Source organism: Myotis lucifugus, unplaced genomic scaffold, assembly GCF_000147115.1.
Source record: "Myotis lucifugus unplaced genomic scaffold, Myoluc2.0 scaffold_622, whole genome shotgun sequence".
NCBI classification, from domain to species: Eukaryota; Metazoa; Chordata; class Mammalia; order Chiroptera; family Vespertilionidae; genus Myotis; species Myotis lucifugus.
Genome location: NW_005871670.1, coordinates 386,867 through 405,071, shown reverse-complemented (window position 1 = coordinate 405,071; position 18,205 = coordinate 386,867). Strand labels below are relative to the sequence as shown.

At 51.1% G+C, this 18,205-nt stretch overlaps 1 protein-coding gene across 1 annotated transcript in view; it reads left to right on the top strand.

Moving 5' to 3' along the window:
• Positions 1 to 270: 270 nt before the first annotated feature.
• Positions 271 to 18,205, top strand: part of MSLN (mesothelin) — a 22,503-nt gene continuing 4,568 nt past the window's right edge. The window contains exon 1 of the mRNA XM_014447166.2: positions 271 to 375. The gene's annotated coding sequence lies outside the window, so the exon portion shown is untranslated. The remainder of the gene's footprint in view (positions 376 to 18,205) is intronic.

The window sequence follows — 18,205 nt, the reverse complement described above, 5'->3', positions numbered from 1 at the left end:
GGACCCTTCAGTCTGGAGGCCGACGCTCCATCCACCGAGCCAAACCGGTCAGGGCCAGTTATACATTTAATTGTCACTTTTTGTTAGGGCCTTGCAGAAAACTCCAGTGGTCGAGCCCGTCCCTGGGCCCCAGCTGGCTCAGCCCCAGAGTGTTGGCGGTAATCCCGACTTTCTGGGGGGCCCGCCCGGGCTGGGCGCCTGCGCTTCTTGGGGTTCTTGCCCTGATGTCAACCACTACCTGGTAACTCCTGCACCTGTCTGTGGGTTTACTTCACGATCCAGGGAGCCGAGACCACCTGCTGGTGCGACCTCTTCAAGCCCAGCAACCACTCTGTTTGGCTCCCAGGAGAGGACATTTGCCAGCAGCTGCCCCAGGTAGGCTTCCCAGCAACACCTGTCCCCCTGTCCTGGCTGTACCTGAGCAAGGTCTGAGACGTGATGCCTGGAATGGGAACGATCCCACTAGTTATTATAACCAGTGGAGCCAAAATAAACTTAGTTTCACCGAAATGCCCCAGAGTAGGTTTGCAAAAAATTTGTGACGGTAACGAGTGCTGTTGTGGTTGGGGCAGGACCAGGATCCGTTACACTGGCGTGATGGAAAGGATTTACAGTGGAGGGCGCTTGGGCTTTGACTGTGGGGCAAAGGATGGTCTCCATTTGGGGATGGGTGTTACAGTTCCCCCAACGCTGGAGGGGAGGAGTTTGACATGTAGATACGCAAGATAGATCTCAATTTTTATGGGCAAATTTTATAATATGTGAACTGATATCTCAGTAAAACTATTTTAAAAATTAGGGGTCTAGTCCTGGTTGGGTGGCTCAGTTGGTTGAGGTTGTGGGTTTCATCCCCAGTCTGGGAGCATATGGGAGGCAACTGATTAATGTTTCTCTCTCACAGTGATGTTTCTCTGCTTGTCTCTCTCCCTTCCTCTTTCTCCAAGAAGCAATAAAAATGTATCTTTGGGGACTAGCCGGTTTGGCTCAGTGGATAGAATGTCTGCCTATGGACTGAAGGGTCCCAGGTTTGATTCCGGTTGCGGGCTTGATCCCCAGTAGGGGGCGTGCAGGAGGCAGCTGATCAATGATGCTCTCTCATGATTGGTGTTTTTATCTCTCCCTCTCCCTTCTTCTCTGAAATCAATAAAAACATATTTAAAACACACACACACACACACACACACACACACACACACAAACTTATCTTTGGGTGAGGATTTTAAAAAACGAGGGGGCTAGAGGCTGCCGCTCAACTTAGCTGGCCCACGGTGGTCCCAAGAGGCCAGGCAGTAGTACATTTTGGTCTGTCCAGGCTCGAACCGTTGGTCCAGCCATCCCAGTAGGAGTGCCTACGTGACTGGGTCCCCAAGCTCTAGAGCCAACATTATGCCTCGCCTCTTGTGTGCCTGCTCACACATTTTGCAAATTGTTTCATCATCATCATTAGCGAGTATTTACCCTGCGTTTCCCATGTGCAATGCCAGAGTTTGCACGCGTTGGGTGGGGGTCGGTACTCAAGGGCCAGCTGAGGACCCATGGAGGGCCACGGCTCCTGTGGCCAGGTCGGCCGGCTGGCCCCTGCAGCTGCTGTGACGCTGTGACTGTGTGTGGGCACCCATTTACCTGAGCAGGAACAGGTGCAGAGCCCCACAGGTTTGCCCAAAGTCAACCAGCTGCCATGGAGTGGGCGCAAGTGTGGTTTCCACCAAGCCTATAGAGCTGCCTATCCCCTCCTGTGGGTTGGTGTCAGTTTCACCCTCCAAGGGATTGGCCCTGGGTTAGTGTCCTGGAGCTGCTGTAACAAAGGACCACAAACTGGGGTGGAGGGTGGGTGTTAAAACAACAGAAATTTATTTTCTCCGTTCTGGAGGCCAGCAGTCTGATGTCATGGTGTGGGCAGAGCTGTGCCCCTCCAAAGGCCCGGGGAAGAATCCTTCTCCGTGTCCGGCGTCTGGAGGCTCCAGGTGGTCCTAGGCTTGGGGCAGTGTCACTCTTGTTTCTGCCTTCGTGGTCATACAACTCCTGTGTGTCTTCTCTTACAAGGACAATTGGATTTAGGGACCACCTTCATCCAGATGACCTCATCTAGAGATTCTTAACTTAATTACATCCACACAAACTTTTTTCCAAATAACTCCCATTCATAGATTCTGGTTGGACATATTTGAGGGCACCATTCAGCCCACCACAGCCACATGTCTAGGTTTTTATGGGATCCCCAGGGGCTGGAGGACAGCTACATAATGGGATACATCTCACCAGGTTGCAGCTCACCTCCAAGCTGGGCTGGGCTGGCCCTCAGGGGGCTGGTGGAATGGAGGGGACACAGTCCGGGCCATGCCCTCCTGTCTGTGCTGCAGAGCCAGGGCTGGGCTAGCAGATGCCTTTCTGGGGTAGCTAGCCAGTGTAAAATGACCCAGGGTGGGGGACAATAAAAGCTATTTTGTATTTTCCAAAACAAATGATTCCTAAACATGGGATTTCAAAACACTTATTGCATTCTCCACTGTTACTGTGTTGTGGGGTCTAGGACCCCAAAGGAATTGGACGGAAGTGGGGTTTGCTCCTCCCCTGCTCTGCATGGCTGAACTATAGGAGGAAGGCTGTGCATCCAGGGTGAGGCCCACAGGACCCACCGAGAGGCCCCCCATCAGGCACAGCCGGGACCACGGGGGAGGGGGCTTCCCTCTGCTGCCCCCAGCACGTTGGGATCAGCTACTGAGAACTGCCTGTATTAAGTTTGGGGGCCCAGGCACAGCCAGGTGAGAGGAGTGGGGAGGGGGCTGGGTCCATGAGCTCCTGCCTGTGTGGACACAGTCGGGTGAAACCCTCTGAGTACAGGGCTGGCCTCCTACTCACCCTAGTGGCCCTCACCTTTCAAAACCCACCCCCATTTTTTTTGTAAATCAGGGGCTAGTTTGTTAGTGTGGGGGGCCAGCTAGGGGTCTCCTACAACAAGGGGACCTTTACTCTCAGGTCTTCTGGACGATTTGGCCCTGAGCCTGAGCTACCATTGTCCTCTGCCCTCCCCCCCCACTACCACCACTTGCCCCCGGTTTTATAAGCAAGATTTGCATCCCAGACACAGTGTTTTATTTGGGGAATTACTGAGGGCAATGAGCACATCATTAGCACCGTAATCAACACCGGACACCTTCCCACCGGGGCTGCCACATCTTGTCAACAGGTGTGATCCGGCAACAGCCCTGGGAGGCCTGGCACGGAGCACAATTAGCAGCTAATGAGGAGGCTCGCACTGGGCCAGGAGTTGGGAGAGGAGGAAGGTCAGAGAGAGCTCTGTGGCCCCTCAGTGGTCCTCCCTCGGCTCCTACCCAGGCAGGGCTGCGGGGAGCAGCAGGAAGGGCAGGTCATGGAGCGGGCCTCATTGTGCGTTGGGCATGTTCAAGATCTTGGGGAGAACAGGTGTTCTGCACGACTGTTCTCAGGCACGCGAGATTGGCCCTGCCCCGGCCCCTCGAGGCCTAAGCAGGGGACACAGAGACTACTGTGTGGGGACAGTGGACCAAGCAGGACCAGCGGGCAGGCTGAGAGCAGAAGCCTCCTTCTTTGCCTAACCATGTGATGGAGGGTCTCTGTCCATGAGCCACTGGTCTGCTTTCTCGGGAGAGCGGGCGCTAAGCTGGTCGGGGCTGAGCCCCCGGCACCAATCAGCAGGCTGTGCAGGGCGACGCTCTCCAGGGGACTTGCTCAACCTGCCCGTCTGGGGTGAGTGGCAGCAGGTTAACTGTTCCGGGGCGTTTCCCCAGCCCATGGTGTTAGAGCACCAGGGCCATGGCTGCCTATCAAACATCAAGGCCGGGCTCGCCATGTCCCTGAGGTGCCTCTGCACTCACACTTTGCACTCAGCCCTCAGGTCATCAAGGGGCCATTTGGGCACCTGAGGGAACGTGTCTTGTGATAGAATCATGGGGCGGCTGAGTGGGGCAGGGGGTCCCCATGGGAGCCCCCAGCTCCAGGGCCTCCGCCCAGGTCCAGGAACTGGGGTGCCACTCGGTTACCGAAGCCTGGCTGGTTGTCTCTGTGTGATGTTTTCACTGGTTGTGAAGGGCATGCTTGGCCTGCTGTCAGTGAGAGGGTCACCCTGGAAATCGTGCATTTAGGCCCCAGCAGCCTAGCCTCGGGAGCTCCCAGCTCTCCCCAGGGCCCCCCCCCCCCCGGCTTCCTTCTCTTTACCCGACAGTCTCTTTAGGGCTGCCCCCCAACTCACCCAGTGCAGCCGCAGCAGCGGGAGTAGGCTAGGGGCCCCTGTACCCTGCGGAAGAGAAGGCCTTTCTCGTGCTGGGGCTCTGGGAACTCCAGAGGGAGCCAGCTGCCTTGGTGTGGGCAGGGGGCAGGAAGCCACTCTGTGTGCCAGGGGTGGTGTCCTCCCACCGCTCCGGCCCCAAATTTGCTGAGGTCCTGGCTCTCTCTCCATCTCTGGTCTTCGTTTCCATGGTAGGTGTTGAGCTGGCGGCCTGGGGCCACCTCCTGTCCTGGGCAGTCCTCACACAGCTCTTGGGTCAGCCCCTGCACCCCAGTCCTGACCTCCCCGGGGACCTAGGTGCCACACGAGGTGGTCAAGGCAGTGAGGTGGTGTGTTTGTGAGTGTGCATGGCATGCATTGTCTCAGAGGTGGCAGCATGCCAGGAGCCAGAGGACACTGGGTAAACAAAGTCACCCTCCGATCACCACCAGGGCCAGCCCTGACGAGGCCTGGTCATGCCCTCTCTGAAGCTGACCTGGAGCTAAGTAAGGTTATCATGGGCATCAAGGGGGCTTAAGAAGGATCGGCCCCGTGGGGTTGACAGTGCAAGGTGGGATACAGGCCAAGCCTGGGGGGCAGGGTGGGAGGAGCTGGGAGAGCCACCGCAGGTGCCCTGGCTGAAGTGGCCTCAGACCAACCCAAGACACCTGCCATGCCGAGGCCAGGAGCCAATTCCGAGGCCCACCAGGGGCGCTCCATGGAGAGCTAATCCAGGACCCGGCCATGTGCAGCTCCCCGAGGCTACGGGCAGGCGGCCAGCTGGGCTGGCACAGTCTATCCAGGACCTCGGGCAGGCACTGCCCCATCAGCTTGGCCATACCCCAACCCTGACACCTGGCATCTGCCCTCCCAGCAGTCAGTGAGCCACCTGTTCCACCCCAGGCACCAAACCTGCCGACTTTCCCCGCCCCTCGCTGTCCCCTCCCTTGGCTCACACCCTGAGCCTCAGGGTCCAGTGCGGCAGATGGAGGTTGGTGAAGACAGTTTCCCAGGTGCTCACCCAGCTGCCGTGGGAAGTTTGTGCCACTGGGCGCCTGGACATGGGTGAGTGTGAAGGTCCTTGGGGGGCCCTTCTCAGCTCACTGTGGTTCAGATCTATGGGGGGAAACAGCCCCCAGGCCTGGGGGCTTGGAGCAGGGCCTGCAGGGTCCAAGCCTGATTTCTGATCCCATCTGTGCCCCTGAGCCTTGCACATCTGCTGCCCCCAGTGACCATCCCAGGACTCCAGCTGTGGGGGGTGGGGGAGGTCAGAGGGCTAGGGTGTCCCTACTCATCTGCTTTCACCCCTAGATGCCTTGTAGGTCAGGAATTTTCTGCAGCCCCTCACGCTGGGGTTGGAGATGTGGGTGGAGTCATTGGGAAGTCCTGTCCAGACCCAGCTCCAGGGTCGCCCCCCCCTCCCTCCTACAACTGAAGGAAGGTGTCACAGGAGTTGTCCACTGGGACCTGGGCCAGGAAGGCACCGTCCACAGGCAGCAGGAAGAACCCTATGCAAGCCTGGAACCGGGCCTCAATGCCCTGACTGCACTGCCTGGGAGGCAGGGCCTCGATGCCCTGACTGCACTGCCTGGGAGGCAGGGCCCCGGATGTGAGGGAGAGGTCCAGCAGGAGGCAGCTGGGGCAGCATCGGGAGCTGGGCCTGTGAAGCAGGGGTCAGCTGGGCAAATGGCAGCCCTCTCTCCCCGTCCCCAACAACTCAGGACAGCCACTCATGTCCTCAGCATGTCTGAGAAGCAGGCCAGGGCCCTGAGGAGTGTCTGGGCGGGGCAGCCCCTCCTGGGCCAGCTGGGTCAGGGCCAGCAGGGCCCAGCCTGGGACCTGTCAGCCCCAGGATTGTGCCCCCTCCCGGACACTGCCACATCATATTGGGGTGTCCTGGGCTCCAGACCCAGCTGTGCATGAGCCTCCTCTGCTCCTTTGAGAAGGCATTGAAGGCTGCATCCAGGACAGTCATGGTGGGGGATGGTTTGGTGAGCGTCTAGGGGTCTCGAGGCCACACCAGCCCTGGGGGTTCAGCGGCGACTCTCACAGGCTCCACTGGGCCTCACCGCCCAGGGCAGCAGTGGAAGCAGGCAGGCAGGCACCGCCCAGCCGGTGTCCGTCTCTCTCTGTGCCTTCACCCTGTGTGCCCACCTTGGATGAAGCACCTGTCGGAGGGATGCACGTGGTCTCCAGTTGGGAGCAGTTAGTCATGAGGCCAGGAAGAGGGTCAGTGGCCCTCAGAACCAGCCCCTGAGGTCAGTGGTGGCCATGGTGAGGTGGGATCTGACATAAGGCAGTGGAACATGGCCTCCAGGATGATGGTGCAGGCCCCTGGGAGGAGGGGAGAAGGGCTGACCTCCTAGAGTTGGGAAGACTAGGCTAACCAAGGAAGGCTTCCTGGAAGAGGCATGTGGAGCAGAGATCCAATGACAGGTCTGCTCCAGGCTCCAGGCCAGTGGACTCTGGTCTCCTTTTTATTTTGCCTACATTGGGGGGCAGATTTTTTTCAGAAATCAGAGCAGGAGCCAGTCTACTGAGCTCGAGGCACAGCTCCTGCCTTCTGAGAGCATGGTCCTGCCGGGGAGCCGGCTGGCTGCCCTTGGCCTCATGGGGATTACCCACACCAGCAATCAAACTGGCAAAGCCAGATTTCTCAGGCATGAGGTATCCTGATGAGGAGCAGATTTAGCCATGTGAAAAGAAAAGAAAAAAAGTTTTAAAAAAATGTGCAGCATAAACAGCCCCAACGTTGTTTTGTTCACACAGAGTGAAAAGGCCAACAATAGCTTGGGGGCAGGTACTTGTAGCCAACCTCTGACAGAGAGCAGGGACAAATAGGAATCGTGTATGAGGGATGAAAGGTGTGTAAGAAGCCAGCTGTGCCCAGCCTGTGTGGCTCAGTGGTTGAGCCTCGACCTATGAACCAGGAGGTCACGGTTCTGTTCCTGGTCAGGGCACATGGGCAGGTTGAGGGCTCGGTCCCTGGTGCGGGGCATGAAGGAGGCAGCTGATCAATAATTCTCTCTCATCATTGATGTTTCTATCTCTCTCTCCCTCTCCCTTCTCTGTAAGCAATAATCTATCCTAATAAAAGGGTAATATGCTAATTAGACTGGATAGACCCAATGTCTTCTGGACGTCTTTCCGGACAAAGCCTCAGCGGCTGCGAGGGCTGAGGAGGGCCAGCAGCCTCGGGGGCCGGCAGTGGCAGCAGCAGTGGGGTGAGGGGGGAGCGCCTTCCCCTAATTGGCCCGGTCACCTCCCACAGAGGGAGGCCAGACTCCACAGGGAGCGGGCCTAAGCCGTCAGTAGGACATCCCTCAGGGCTCCTAGACTGTGAGAGGGGGCAGGCCGGGCTGAAGGACACCCTCCCCCGCCCAGTGCACGAATTTTGTGCACCAGGCCTTTAGTAATAATAATAAAAAGCCAGCTGTGTTCCTGAGTGCATCCTGCAAAATGCTAAACCGAGACCAGAAGAAAGCTCACCTCCAGGTTGCAAAGTTGCTGGAGTGGGAGTGGGAACCAGGGCAACCGTCTTCTTTCCATAGTCCAAACTGTCACCCCTCCTTTCATGGTTATCACTTACTTTTGCTTATTAAACCTATGGTTGGATCTGTCTCTCCACACGGTCAACACCTGTTGTTACCCACCTTTCTAATTTTGTAAATCTCCTTCTTTGAATCTGAATTTCTGTGGTTACTACAAAGGCTGAGCCTGTCTCCAAAAACTACTAGCCATCCTGTCTTATGAGAATTCCTGCTTGTTTCCTTGGCCCCCTTTCTATTGGTTTCTTGGTTTTCTGTTGTTATTGATTTGTTTGTTTTCTCACTTACCAAGCCATGAGCACTTTTAGGTAATGGAATTCTCTTCTCCCTGTTAGCTGCCAATTTGTCTATTGAATAGAAATCTTAAATTCTGACAAAGTCAAGTTTACCCACACTTTGCTGTGTTGTGTCTGTGTTGGCATCTTTCTTCATTCCACCAAGCCTTTTTCTATCCATAGAGTTTCCTGTATCATACGTAGGCCTTTAATGCATTTGGTATCGGCCCATACATGATGTCAGCTAGGGGTTTGCTTCATTTTTCTTGACACAATGACTCATATTTTTCTACACCGTCTGCCCCACAGATCTGCCCCTTCCGGCACCCCTGTCATTGTTTCATGGAAACATCCTTCTCATGTATGAGGTCCCCACATGCACATGGGCATTTTTTTTTTTTTGCTTGAAATCTCTTGTCTGCCCCTTTGTCTGTTCCTATGTTAATCACAGTGGCTTTGTCTTAATATCTGGGAGCTTGCTACTTCTTTTTAGATCATAGATATTTATTCCCTTTATTTTTTGAATGAATTAGTTGTGTTCCTGGGGAAAAACACACACCCTCTGAAGGTTTTTATTGGGATTGAATTGAATTTATAGAATAATTTTAGGAGCACTGTCCTCTTTATCATGCCGGGTTGTTCCATATAAAGGTATTCTGCATTATTGGTTAAGTAGATTTCTAGGACTTCGTGCATTTCATTTGTTATTAGAAACGACATGTTTTCTATTAAATTTGTTATTACTGTTGACATAAAGAAATACTACTATGTTTTATGGTGGTAAAATATACATATAATAAAATTTATCATTTCAGTCATTTTTAAGTGTATGATTCAGTAGCATAGGCACATTCACAATGTTGTACAACTGTCACCACCATCCATCTCCAGAACTTTCACACCTTCCCACGCAGAAGCTCTGCCTCATGAGACGCAGGCTCCCTCTTTCCCCTTGCCTCCCCAGACCCTGGGAGCCTCTGTTATACTTTGTCTGTATGGATTTCCCTAATCTGGACATTTCATATAAATGGAATCACACAATATTTGTCCTTTTGTGTCTGGCTTTTTCCACTGAGCATAATATTTTCAAGATTCATCCAGGTAGTAGCAGGTATTAGAATTTCATTCCTTTTTATGGCTGAATAATATTCCATTGTATGTAAATGCCATATTTTGTTTACCCAGTCAACTTGGGTTGTTTCTGCCTTTGGCTAGTGTGAATAACACTGCTATGAACATGGGTGTAGAAGTATCTGTTGTGTCCCTGCTTTCAGATTGTTCAACCATCTAAAATTGCTGAGTCATGTGGTAATTCTGTGTTTAAATGTTTAAGGAGCCCTGGCTGGTTTGGCTCATGGATAGAGTGTCAGCCTGGGGACTGAAGGGTCCTGGGTTTGATTCTTATCAAGGGCACATGCCTGGGTTGTGGGCTGGATCCCCAGTGGGGGGTGTGCAGGAGGCAGCTGATCAATCTCTTATCATTGATGTTCCTATCTCTCTCTCCCTCTTCCTTCCTCTAAGAAATAAAAAATATATTTTAAAAAAGAAAAATAAATGTTTGAGGAACCACCAAACTATTTTTTAGTGGTTGAAACTTTTCACATTCCCACCAGCCATGCACAAGGGCTTAACTTTCTCCATATCCTCACCAAGACTCATTATGCTACTGATTTTTAGATCAATTTTATTGTGGTTTAATTTATGTGCAATAAAGACATCCATTTAAAATGAAAAATCCAGGAGCATTTGAGATCTTGTTCCTGGGCATATGTCATCAGTTTGGCTCAGATAAACTCTTATAAAAATCCCCTACGGCCGAAACCGGTTTGGCTCAGTGAATAGAGCGTCGGCCTGCGGACTGGAGGGTCCCGGGTTCGATTCCGGTCGGGGGCATGTGCCTGGGTTGCGGGCACATCCCCAGTGGGAGATGTGCAGGAGGCAGCTGGTCGATGTTTCTCTCTCATCGATGTTTCTGACTCTCTGTCTCTCTCCTTTCCTCTCTGTAAAAAATCAATAAAATATATATAAAAAATTTTTAAAAAGTTAAAAAAAAATCCCCTACGGGTTTGAATGTTTCTTACGTCGCAGTGTACTTGGCGTAGTACAGCAGGGTTTGGAAGTAGCCCACCCGGGACCACCCTGTGGACCTGGGCCTGGTGCTAGGGACCAGCGAGGGCCCATTGTGCTCCACTGGTTCCCCGCTTTGCATCAAGTGAACTGGGCTGATTCTCTCTTGGAATTGCAGCCTTCTTTGCTTCAAGCAGCAGGCCATGACTTCATGTGAGCTGTTCTTAGAAAATCCTTGCGGTGGGTAGGGTTGAAATAACCCAGGGAAAGGAAAAAAAATGGGTAGCTGCTTTTAATTTTGGCTTTTATATTTTTTATTGATTTCAGAGAGGAAGGGAGAGGGAGAGAGAGATAGAAACATCAATGATGAGAATCACCGGTTGGCTGCCTCCTGCACGCCCCCTACTGGGGATCGAGCCCACAACCCGGGCATGTGCCCCTGACCAGAATCAAACTCGGGACCCTTCAATCCACAGGCTGACGCTCCATCCACTGAGCCAAACCAGCCAGGACTTTAATTTTGGCTTTTTAATTGAATTACTCACTAAGAATCTAAACAAAATCTTTGCTGGTAAATGAGAGACTGAACTCTCTTTAGCTCAGAAAGAGAAAGGACACTTGCTTCCCCAACCCACATAGCCAATGGGGTGAGGATAACTGTTTAGACCCCCCAAGTCCGGAGTGGCAGGGATGGGGGCTAGGAGTTGGTAAGCTCTTGCTCGGGTATTCTTAGGTGACTAAGAATCACTGTGAGTTGTCTGGGAAAATTTCCTCTAGGGCGGAGAGCAGTCCTATGGGGATGTTCACTGCATGGCTCATCCGGAGATGTGCACGTAAGGGCTGGTTTTTCCTAGTAGTTTATTCAGACTCTACAGGTCTCATGGGAAGTCGTGCCTCCCAGGTCAACAAGGCCCACAAGCCAGCCTCCCGTTAATGGTAAGCTGGCCACGATGAGGATCCTTCGATACTTCTCAGTTAATCTTTTGTGCACACAATTAGAAAAAGCCAGCTATAAAATTAGGCTTAATGACTGGAAAACATAGTCAATTGGTCTCGCAAAGCTTCAAAAAGAGGATGAGATACATGGATCAACCTATGATGTCCTTTAGGTGTCAACCCAATTCTTTGAGGTATTAAAAATGGCTGATTTATTCATTCATTCATTTATTTATTTATTTATTTATTTATTTATTTATTTATTCCTCACCCAAGGATATTTTTCCCATTGATTTTTTTAAAGTATGTTTTTTATTAATTTGCAGAGAGAGAGGAAGGGAGAGAGAGATAGAAACATCGATGAGAGAGGAACATCATTGATGGGCTGCATCCTGCACACCCCCTGACTGGGAATCAAACCGTGACCTCCTGGTTCATTGGTCGAAGCTCAACCACTGAGCCACTTGGGTCGGGCCACTGTCCTTATTTTAAAAGGGGGAAGGTCATTTGGTACTCGACTTATCAAGGACAGATATAAATTGTATATGCCTGCAAAACAAAATTTGGATCCAGCTATTCTGTTTGTGTCTGTCTGTGTATGTTTATTAATGTGTGTTGCAAATGTGAGATAATTTTCTACCTGTAGATGGTATTGTTAAAATTAACTTAAAGGCAAACACTTATAAGGATTGAATATTCTAAAATTCTCAGAAATATAGAAAATAACTCAAATGCTTTTCAAGTTCACGTGACCTAAGATTAATCCTTAGTAAATAAAAGCTAGCTTAAGTTTGTTGGTTTAAATAAACCAGACTTGTCTTTATTTTGCTTAGGTTTTACAGAAATAACCCATGTTAATAACTGACTTTGATGTTATTAACATATTTCTAGAGGTTATAAAATGCCTCTATAAATCTACCAAGCTAAAGAATGCTGATTGATTATTTCTTAGTTTTCATTAGACATTGAGGTTTTAAGGATTAAAATCTCAATATATGTATGAATAACTGCAGTGTTTCCAAAGGGTCCCTGGAACACCTCAAAAGATTTGTTTTATAAACATTGTAAAATAAGTGATGAAAACTCCTGGGATCGGTACACAGTGGTTGTAAATTAAATGAATGAGTCAGGGCGATGGGAAACCCAAGATTGCTGTGTGGTTCTTCCTGGCCTCTGGCATTGTCTTAGTGCATTTAAGCTGGGCTTATGAGCTGACATTATTTTTTAAAAAAATATTTTCTGCACTGGCCGGTTTGGTTCAGTGGATAGAGTGTCAACCTATAGACTGAATGGTCCTGGGTTCGATTCCAGTCAAGGGCACATACCTCGGTTGTAGGCATCTTGGTCCTCAATAGGGGTATGTGGGAGACAACCAATCGAAGTGTCTCTCTCACATTGGTGTTTCTTTCTGTCTTTCCTTCTCCCTTCTCTCTCTAATTGATAGTTTAGAGAGAGGAAGGGAGAGGGAGAGACAGAGAGAAACATCGGTGTGAGAATGGAATATCCATCATTACCCCTACACATGTTGATGAATCAACATATTGAAGGACACATCTGAAAAGCTAATGAATATTCTGTTAAGACCCTCCTCTGAGTCCTCCTATAGGATTCTAGCAGCCAATGAAAGATAAAAGAGCCTCAAGACAAAAGATCCACAGCTTGATCTCCCTCCTGGGAGCACTCCCACATCTTTCCCTTCCCTCACTTCTTCCCCCACAGGCATGCATCTTCCAAACTCTAGGGGACCCTATGAGACTTGCAACCAGGGGAACAGTGGGCAGCAGTTGCTCAACCCGGGCTAACCCCTAAACCTGTCTCCAAGGCTCCCTTTTCTCTGACTTTCTCTCTCCTGTAGCTTCTTCTACGTTAAGCCCTTCCTTCGTTTCACTCCCCTGGCTGTAAACATACTCACAAAATCCCCTGGATTTGTGTTGTGAAATCTTTCCTACACAATGTCAGGAACGCATGGACTACCATCAGACCCTAGGCAGACCGCCCTGGGCCCAGACCCCATTCAGTAATAATTCAATTCAACCCCTCCCCAACAATCTAATTAAAAAATGGGCAGAAGATGTGAATAGATACTTCTCCAAAGAGGACATACAGATGGCCAATAGACATGAAAAGATGCTCAATGCCACTGTCATCAGAGAGATGTAAATTAAAACCACAATGAGATATCACCTCACGCCTGGCTACCATCAATAAGTGCTGGAAAGGATGTGGAGAAAAGGGAACCCTTGTGCACTGTTGGTGGGAATGCACATTGGTGCAGCCACCATGGAAAACAGTATGGAGGTTCCTAAAAAAATTAAAATTGGAAGTACTTTATGACCCAGCAATTCCACTTCTGGGTAATGTATCTGAAGAAACCCAAAACACAAATTCAAAAGAATATATGCAACCCTATGTTCATTGCAGTGTTATTCACAATAGCCAAGAAATGGAAGCAACCAGAGTTCCTATTAATAGACGAGTGGATTAAAGAGTCATGGTTCATATATACAATGGAATATTACTTGGCCAAGAAAAAAGGAATCTTACCATTTGCAGCAGCATGGATGGACCTAGAGGGTATTATGCTAAGTGAAATAAGTCAGACAGAGAAAAAGAAATACTATTTGGTTTCACTTATATGTGGAGACTAAAGAGCAAAGTAAATGAACAAACAAAATAGAAACCAACTCATAGACACAGAGATCAGACTGATAGTTGCCAGAGGGGAGGGGAGATGGAGGAGCTGGGTGAAAAAGGTAAAGGGATTAAGGTGTACAAATTGGAAGGCACAAAATAGTCAGGGTCTGTAAAGTACAGCATAGGGGATATTATCAATAATGTAATAAATATGTATGGTGCCAGGTGGGTACTTGAAATATTGGGGGGACTGCTTTGTAAAGTGTATGATTGTCTAACCAGTATGCTGTACATCTGAAACTAATACAAAATAATGTTGAATGAAAACTAAAAAGAAAAAAAAGAAAATGCCATACAAAAGTGATCATATTAATTTGTACTCCCACCAGCTGTATTTGAGAGTTCCAGTTGTTCCATATTCGTGTCAACACTTGTCATTGTCAGTCCTTTTAAATTTAGTCATTTTGGTGGGGGTGTAGTGGTATTTCACTGTGGATTTGATTTGCGTTTCCCTAATGAGTGATGATGATGTTGGGCATCTTTTCATGTGCTGATTGGTCTTTGGCCTGTTTTTAAAAACAGCTTTACTGAGCCCTAGCCAATTTTGCTCAGTGGATAGAGCGTTGGCCTGTGGACTGAAGGGTCCCAGGTTCGATTCCGGCCAAGGTCACATGCCCAAGTTGTGGGCTCGATCCCCATAAGGGGGTGTGCAGGAGGTAGCCGATCAATGATACTCTCTCATCATTGATGTTTCTCTCTCCCTCTCCCTTTCTCTCTGAAATCAATAAAAATATATTAAACAAACAAACAAACAAACAGCTTTACTGAGACATTCTCATAATATACAACTCACCCACTTAAAGTGTACAATTCAATGTCAGTATATTCACAGAGAAGACCCTCCTTTAACCTGAATTATCGAACACTGATTATCTTTGGGATTTAACATTTGCTTCAGACTTGATAATGTTTTTTAATGAAGTCAACCTAAAATTACAATGGAAAACAGCACTTAGATGCAAAACACGTAATGTACTACCGTCATATTCACAACGAGTGCCCTGTGAATCACCAGTAACACGCTTTATACACTTCCTGTGCTGTCGGAGTTAAAACAAGAAGCGAACTCTTCATTCCCATGCCCGTCTGCAGAGGCTGTATCTTTTGAGCTCAAACAATTGTTCTTGATGCGAACACAAAGGAAATTTCCACATTTTAAAATCCATTTAACTGTGCAGTTGAGAAGCTCCCACCTAACCCTCAATTAGAAGTGATTAATCCTGTTATTAAGACCATCCAGTGAATTTTTAAAATTCCAGAGTTTGAATTTTTGATTCCTAAAATTTCCTATTTGGTTCTTTAAAAAAATATTTTCCGTTTCCCCTACCTCTCGGTTCACAAAAGCTTGTTTTCCATGGTCTCTTTGGGTGTGGTTGCAATGGGGGTAGTGCTATAGCTTCTTTAAAATCCTTGTCTGGTAGTTCTAATAACTGACTCATCTTGGCATGGGCCCAGTTGATCCTTTTCCCCTGAGGCTGGGTCACAATCTCCTGGCTTTTCCTGTGCCGAGTATTTTTGGATTTTCTCATGAACAGTGTGACTATGATGTTGTATAGACACTGAATTGTTATATTCCTGGGAAGACCATTCCTGCTTTTGCTTTGTTCTGGTGGGCCGTATCTTTCACTGTGAATTCTGCTGCTCCCGAGGAGGGCAGAGGTCAGTCTCGGCCCATTTTCCGTCTTTGCCTGAGCTGTTTCCAGTCCGCCTGCACACGCATGACTCGGGGGTCAGCAAGGGGCTCAGGTAAAGTCCGAGCACTCGTACCCCGTGGCCACACCTTGGGCTGTCTTCATGGCAAAGCCACACCTCACACAGAGAACCGCTCCATGCTGGCATCTTCCCCAAATATCAGTTCCCCATCAGGATCTGACTTCTGTTCACTCCGGAGGGTCCTTGGGAAACTGTTTTTTTCACATTTTGCCAGAACTTTTCAGTTGTTGTCTGCGGACAAGACTTTAAGGCACTTGCTCCGCTATGGACTCCGTAAGTTGATTCTTGTACCGGGCAGCCTGGTTGAATTTTGTACAGACGTACCTTGGAGATATTGAGGGTTCCGCTCCAGACCACCACAATAAAGCAAGTCACAATATTTTTGCTGGTGAAGGATCCTGCCTTCAATTTGTAAAAAAGAAATAGCAGCATCTGTGAAGCCAAATAAAACGAGGCATGCCCGTTCAGCTAGCATTTGGTTTAACTGCACGTGTAGAAAACCCAGCCCATGGAGCCGGTCAGGGACGGGGCGGCGGCACATACTCGGCGCAGCAAAAGGAAACCTCTGCAGGCCTGTAACTCAGAGAAGGCCCACACAGGGAATGGCTGTTCACAAAACCGTCGCAGGGGTTGGCGGGGAAGTGAGGGAGTCGCCAGTGACTTCGGCATCAAGGCCACACGACTGAGGCTGTGGTCTCAAGTCAGGGATCTGTGAGCCGTCACTGGAGTCCAGCTGGCACAGAGGTGCGCATTGTCCATACCCAGTGGCCAGCAGCCACAGCACCAGGAAGGCGCCTTCCTTCTCCCATCTGGCGACAGCCAGTGCCGGGCAGGTGGGCTCCCATGGCCCCTCTGTGCTGGAGAGCAGTGCTGTGTGCTTGCTGGAGCTGGTCGGGTTGGATTTGTCCCCCCAACCCCTGGACCCTTGCAGCCCCCCATCCAACCACTTCACTGCACTACCAAGAGCCCAGCACTCATTAGAAAGAAGCCACAGTGTGGCCAATACTCTGGGAGTCACATCCTGGCTGAGTGGCCACCACCTAGCATGGCGTAGTGGGTGGCCTGTGGAGACCCTGCCAGGGCCCCCTGGGACAGTGACCACACCCTGGCCATGCAGTGCCGTTTTGGCCGTTCACTGGGCCTCAGTTTCTCCACCTGAGCAATAGGAGAGTAAGAGCCCATAGAGCAAGGCCTTGGCTCCCGACAGGTGCCTGGTACATGAAGGTCAGCTCGGAGCTCCACCCACACCCACCAAGGGAAGGGCCCAGGCAGCTCTCCACCCGCACCTCTCCTCCTGGGCGGCCCCTTCGCAGGGTCCCCACCCACACATTCCTGGAGTGTGAGCAGCGCTGCTCCCGCTGCCCCGGCAATGCCTCATTTGCTTCCCGGACAGACCCGAAGGCTGCTGGCCTCTGGACCACCCACTCCGCAGTTGAGGAAACCACGGTAAAGGAGCTCAGGTTTGGTCCATCACTCTGGACTCCAGAGTCACTACGGGCAGGCCCTACCCGGACCCTGGGCAGGGGCATGGGGTTGTGCCAGGGTCACCTGGGACCCAGCTCAGTGTTCAGGCTCAGGAGGGGCTGGCCACAGCCTCACGCGTGGGGGCTGGGGGCGGATAGCGGCTCGGTCAGGGTGTGGGTCGTATGTGGGCAGGCCTGGGAGGTGAGAGCCTCCTGGAAATCCAGCCAAGCTGCTCTGGGTGGGAGCAGGGATTAGGCAGAGGCTGGTACTGGGACCCACCCAGCAGGGCACCTGCCAGCCCCAAACAAACAGGCTGGGGGAGGTGAGGCAGCCTCTGCCTCTGCCACTGCGAATGCCCCTCCCTAGTCCTCATTGCCCTTGGGGAGCAGCGCAAGGCCCCCCCCCCCCATGCTCCAGGGTGGTACCCTGAGGGTCAGCTCTGTCCTGCACCAGCGGCTCCTGACACGCTGTGTGACCTGGGCTGCTGCACAGCATCTCCCTCGGAGACCTGTCCTAAGCCTGTAAGCTGCTCTCCTGCCACCCTCTCCCCGGAATGTGGTCTGACTTCATAGCCCATCACTTAAGGGCCAGACCTTGGGGACTGAGGCTGGGCTGAGGTGGGAGATTCTGCAGGAGGGGCGGGGGGACAGGTGGGGCAGGCGGGGCAGGCGGGGCAGGAAAAAGCCTCTGCCAGGGTCCTGCAGCCAAGCACCTGCCCCAGGCTGTGAGCGTGTGACTCTCAGGATGGGGGAGGAGCTGGCCCACCCCTCCCTCACAGTCTCCTCCACCTCACACTCTGTTCTGAGGAGCTTGTGGTCTACTCAGACCCCAGATGGAGGCTGCTCTGGTAGCAGGGGCAGGGGCTGGAGGGCAGGGGCAGAGCCAGCCCTCTCTGTGGCCAGGGTCCTGGACAGGGCCTGAATCTTCCTTGCTCCAGCCTCTGACCAGGGCTCACATGCAGGTGGCTCTTGAGTAACAGGTGACCAGGAGGATGCTGGTCTTAGAGGACTCATCGGATCATGTTCGGTTCTACCCTGTCCTGCCCGCACTGGGTCCCATGTCACACACAAGTACCCACGCCCTGGACTGGCCGCCACACCATGATTCCTGCTTGTGGCATCCCGGCCAGCTTGGAAGCTGCAGCCTTAAGACAGCTGAGGTGTCTCTGTGGCCCCAACCCGACCTTGGGTGGGGAGGGCTAGTTGATGATTCCAGGGCCCAAGGTGGTTCGGCGAAGGATCTAGGGTGGCACACCCTGGAGTGCT